Source organism: Antedon bifida, chromosome 10, assembly GCF_963402885.1.
Source record: "Antedon bifida chromosome 10, ecAntBifi1.1, whole genome shotgun sequence".
In the NCBI taxonomy this organism is placed as follows: domain Eukaryota; kingdom Metazoa; phylum Echinodermata; class Crinoidea; order Comatulida; family Antedonidae; genus Antedon; species Antedon bifida.
Window position 1 is genome coordinate 14,052,932 of NC_136235.1, and position 6,100 is coordinate 14,059,031.

Genomic DNA, 6,100 nt, shown 5'->3' on the forward strand with positions numbered 1-6,100 from the left:
CTAGACTTTCGGTTAATGTTTAAATGTCGATTATGACAAGATAATCTAAAGCGTGATATTAGTGTTCTATACTTAAAACTTAAATCATAAACATAAGGTTCGTAAAAATTGTCAAACTTAATATATTTATAAAAATTGAGACATGTATATTACTAATTTTTTCATTTGATTTCTGCAATACAACATCCCTAATTCTTTGTGAGATAAAAGGTAAAATGTTTTCATTGATTAAACTATTCCACATATAACCACAACCGAAATTATCAAGAACGCCCAACAGTTTTTTCCATTTTCCGACCACGATCTTTGAGTTTGGTAGCATATATTTGGTAATCTATTATTTTCCATTTTATAAATTTTTATCCAATACTTTTTTTTTTTTTTTTATTTATTTTTTTTATTGAACACTTTCATAAAAAATAAAAAATAGCTTAAAATAATAACACTTTCTTATTAATAGTAATATACAATATACATTTCTCTTAAGAACAAAATATAAATAATTTCATAATGTAATAAATATAAATCTACTTTTTTTTTTCTCTTAAAAACAAAATCTATAAATAATTTGTTGTCAAAATTTTTTTTTTTTTTTATAGCATATTTCAATTGAAAAAAATAATTTAACTAAACATATAACTTTCTTATTCAAATAAATAGTTATTAGGCCTACTTACTAAATAAACAGACGATAAAAGTCTATAAATAATTCAAGATTAAAAAACATTATATAAAAAAACAATACTAAGTCTTTTTTTTTAAATGCAAAGTTACCAGTCAATAAGTTCATGTTTTTACAAGAAAGGACTCCATTTGTTTAAGTAAGTATGATGCTCCCCTTTAGTTTTCAAAATATATTCTTCTTGTTTAACGTGTAACTTAATCTCATTCACGAATCGTGCAATATTAGGCTTAATTTTTCTCATTTTACAGCTATATATGTAGTGTCGACAAATTAGTAAAATAGTATTTAGGGCTTTAAATGTTTTTTTTCTAACTCCAAAAAGGCATAATTCGGGGTTAATAATTACATTTATATTAAAATATGATTTCAACCATTGTTTAACCTTTCTCCAAAATATTTTAATTTCACAGCATTGTGCAAAAATATGTATTAAGGTTTCTGTTTCTGCTTTACATAAAGCACATAAAGGTGAGTCAATTTTCCCAATTTTAAACAAAAAGGAGTTATTACCTAGAATTCTATGCACAATTTTATATTGAAACCAGATTAGTGGTGTGGACATAGTAAGTGAGAAAGACATGGTATTAATAATTTCCCACTCTTTATCAACATATAAAGTATATCCAATGCCTTCTCCCACTTAATTTTAGCTTTCGATTGTTTTTTTCTGGAATTGATTAGAGTATTATAAATTAGCTTTGATCCTTTTTTATTTTTAATAACTACGCTAAGGTTAAAAGGTAGTAATGGACTATTTATATTTTCTTTTGGAGAAATTTGATTTAAAGACGTATGTTGTCTGACCGCATTTATTAGGCCTTCATATTGAAGAAAGTTTATGTTAAGGTTATGATGTTTACTAAATTGTTTAAATGGAGTTATTCCATGTCTATCAACTAAATCATTTATAAAATTCACCCCATGATTACTCCAGTTTTTATAAAAGATACTTTCTCCGCCGACTTTAATATTGTCATTCATCCAGAGTGATTGTCTACATATCGATTCGGTGCTCATAGGAATGTTGTGTTTCACGAATACGCACCACGCCTTCATTACATCCAGCCAAAATGCATTGTAGGGCTTAACCTTCGCTAATTTGATTAACTTCGCTGATCCGCGAATTTTTTTTATGAATATTCAACACGATTGGAACTAAAAGAGCCCAGCCCGTCTCATTGGACGTTACTAACCGTCTAACCCACGTGATTTTTACCGATTGAATATATGCATTTATATCGACCATTCGTAAGCCTCCAAATTTCTTTTCTTGTATAAGTTGATCTCTGGATATTCTATCCACCCCTTTCCATATGAAACGATATAGTTCTGACTTAAGTGATTTTATTACTTTTTCAGGGGGATCGGGTAATGTCGAAAGGACATAGGTAAGTTTGGACAGTAGTAAAGACTTAACTACCGTGATTCTTCCCAAAACAGTTAAGTTTCTTTTTGACCAATGTCTCATTGTATTTTTTATTGATTTATATGCGTCTTCATAGTTCAGATCTACCATTTCATTTAAATTTGTACTGAACCGAATACCCAATGATACAAAGGGCTCTCCATGTTTGATCCATTTTATATTATAGTTTTCGCATATTGAGTCACCTCGGTCTTTAAACGAACCAACCTAGACAGCATTTGTTTTGTTCACATTCACTTTTAGCCCGGAAAATTTGGAAAATACATCGAGAGTCTTAAATGCTTCGTGCATTGACTTCTCTTTACCGTCAAGAAACAATACAGTGTCGTCCGCATACTGAGATAATCGATACTCGTGATTTGCAATTGATATTCCTTTAATTTGTTTATTTTCAGATATCATTGAGGATAAAATTTCTGCGCAAAGAAGAAACAGGTATGGACTCAACCCATCCCCTTGTCTACATCCTCTTTCAATTAGGAATGATTCGGAGAGAAAGCCATTAACAAGAACTGAGGATCTTGCATCTTTATATAGTACTTTCACCCATTTTTGAATGGATTGTCCGAAGTTAAAATGTTTAAGAACGCAGTTAACAAATGTATGAGAAATGCAGTCGAACGCTTTTTCAAAATCTATCAGTAAAAGCAGACCAGGAATTTTCTTCTTTTCACAAATTTGCATAATATCATACATAAGTCTTGTATTTTCGCCTATATATCTCCCATTAATAAATCCTTTCTGTTGTTCACTAATCAGTATATCAAGGACCGATTTTATTCGTTCTGCAATACATGAAGAAACAAGTTTATAAGTGACACTTAACAGGGTAATAGGTCTCCAGTTTTTTAGATACTCTCGGGGTTTATCCCCCTTAGGCAGTAAAGTAATTATTCCTGACTTTTGGGAAATTGACAGTTGACCTGAGTTATACGACTCGTTAATAGCTCTCAAAAGATAGGAAACTAAATCCGCAAAAAAGAACTTAAAAAACTCATAGCTAAAGCCGTCAATACCAGGTGACTTTCCATTTTGTGACCTCTTAAGAGCCTCTAAAAGTTCATTATAAGTAATTGGCCCTTCAATTTTATTTTGTTGTTCTTTTGTTAATGTTGGTAATGTATTCATAGTTTTAAGAAGTTTCATTTGTGTTTTGCAGAATACTATTGTTGCTTTCCTTTACTATTTTATTTATAGTTTTATCAAAAAATTTTATCCAATACTTGATCATTCTCAATATTTGATAGTAATTAATTGGAATTCTACCTAGTTCATTCATTACGCGCACCTTCGCTTGGGCACTGTGTAAATTATATATAAATCATACTGTCAAATTATAGAAACAGTGCTCATATTCGGATCTTATAATCGCGTCGAGCATAGCTCATCGGCGAAAGTTCCGTATTTTTAGTTGTATGAAAAAATGTCTCTGGCGGGATTCGAACCAAATCGCTTACAGGGCGAGTATCATACCACTAGACCACAGAGCCATATATGGTATTATCGCAGATTTTCACCCACCAGATACATTCTCTCATACAACAAACGCCCTCACAATCAGTGGAGGCTTAACTAGTCAGAATAAATTCTAACTTCAATACGCAACGGTTTTTAAATAATATTGTGTATATGTAAATCAATTGTGTTGCGTAGCACTGTGTAAATTATATATAAATCATACTGTCAAATTATAGAAACAGTGCTCATATTCGGAACATGATTTTATATATACAGACCATGCATATTAATTTTCAGAGAAATCGATATATCGGTGACGGTGAAGATTATTATAATCTTTCTTTAACGGAAATATTTTAAATAACACGCCCTCTGTCGTTTTTGCCAAGCATTAATTGTTTTGGCGTTAACTCGACTCGGATGCATGTTTAACTTTTTTACCATGGCAGACACAGTTTTGTAGAATAAAATATGTACATGCATGTTGTGTGTGTGTGTACAATAGGAAAAAAAACTATGCGTGGCTTAATTTTTAGGTTAAAAATAACGCTAGTATTAAAATTAATCTCATTCACTTTGGCCTGACAATATAGTATGTTATGCACATAGACACAACAAAATTGTACTTGATAACCACACACAAGTAAACTTTAGTAGTATTTTATTTCCTTAAAAAATGCAGAATTAATAACTTAATAAACTTACATTATACTGGATAAGTTTAGAGCTTAGAGTTTTGATAATGCATGATCATACTTTATTAAGCGGGCCGCATAGAAAGGCTGATCTATATTTAATGGTATCGTGTGAGATATTTATGCAGTTTTTATAATCGATATTGTTATTTGGAACCCTTTATGGTGAGTTTGAATTATAGTCAACAATTAATATGTTGTGCCGGGAGTCTGCGTGTTGTTGCCCCGTTTGAATTATATATAATTGTTTGTTTAAGCAGTTTCATATCTCTAGGCATCGCTCGTTATCATGCCGTTTGATTTGAGTCGGCGTACGTGGTCTACTTCTTTCTACTATTTTTGAGGGGGTAGTTCCAATATTTTTTATATGGAGTGCCATGACTACCCCGTACATTATCCAATGATATTATATAGCGGCTTATTACATCTCTCTGACATTATCTGATACATAATCCCGACTATAGAGAGGGTAGTTTTATTATTGTTTATCATCAGAGATTATGTATGTTTTGAAGTATGTGTTGAATACTATATCTATTTAGTGTAATAGTGTTCGTTCTTTTAGAGATCCACACACAGTTGTTGAATAATACTAACACTACACAATAATGACAAATATATTGCAACAACGTGTTTATCATTTACTCTCACCGATTCCACAACAGCTATTTTGTTGCGATTTTTTAATATTAACGCTATATTTTATTCAAATTAATTTAATACATAATTAAGACTGACAATAAGTACTTATATGCACAAAAGCACAATAAAACAGTATTTTTAAGACCAGATTTTTTTTTAAAATTATTATTTTTAATTAATAAACCCATTTTTAGAATACCACCAAAACATCATACTGTGTAAGCAATTTGAAAATAATTAGCTACGTTAACTGTTGGTTAATTATACTCGTAGCAATATTTACTCAAAATTCTAGAGGAAGGAAAAAGAAAACAAAGACAATTTTAAACTTGTGGATCTAGACGTCCATATATCGAGTACCATCAATGTCACTGGATTGTCTCTAAACACCATTTCCTGGAAATTACCTTACTTAAAAATATATTGTCCCCGTACATTTATATTTTGTTATTTAATTTTTTGTTGAATATGCCATTTTAATGTCACATAATGGTTATTCACTTTGACCAAAAACTGGATCGAAAAAGATATATATATATTTTCCTGAAAAAATGTAATTTAAAATTAACCGTTTCCTTTGTCTTTTCATAAGTGAAATAATTATATAACTTTATTAAAACTGCACAATAGACTTTTCAAAGTCTGATTTTGTTAGTCTTTATTTTTCAGGTTTTGGGGGACAATACATGTTTAACAATATCCTTTTTCGACCGATTGTCCCATAAGGCTACAAGATGTTCTCTTCATCCAGTTCTTTTTCTAACTTTAGCTTTAGCTTCATTCCATGATCTCCAGCATGATCTCTTTCTTTCTCCATCGTGCGCCTCCAAGTTGTTTTGTTACTCGAAAAATAACATTTTCTCCGGATCAGTGGTCATGAGATGGTATTTCAAATCCACGCGTCGTCGTTGGTCAAATTATTTATTTCTTTGTGTTGCGTCGTGTTGGGAACCTGACTTTGTATATGAGTTATTTTGTTTGCAGCGTCCAGAAAGTGTTTTCCAGATAGGTATATACAAAAAAGAACATGCATGTTGATTGTCAGGGAAATCGATATACTTAATCTTCATGTGCGAAAATATGAAATAACACGCCCTCAGTGTGGCTATCTACAATTTGCCATGTATAGTTTTTTAGTAATTCTCTTCGTTACGTGTTTAGAAGAGAATTTATATCTCATCGTAGTTGTACGAC

General features: G+C 30.9%; 1 long non-coding RNA gene across 1 annotated transcript; it reads left to right on the forward strand.

The window, feature by feature from the left end:
* The first annotated feature begins 804 nt into the window (after positions 1-804).
* LOC144854156 (uncharacterized) lies at positions 805-2,790 on the forward strand. The gene is made up of 3 exons (XR_013614518.1): positions 805-1,153; positions 2,045-2,073; positions 2,507-2,790. It is a non-coding gene; the product is annotated as an uncharacterized LOC144854156 (long non-coding RNA).
* Positions 2,791-6,100: the final 3,310 nt, after the last annotated feature.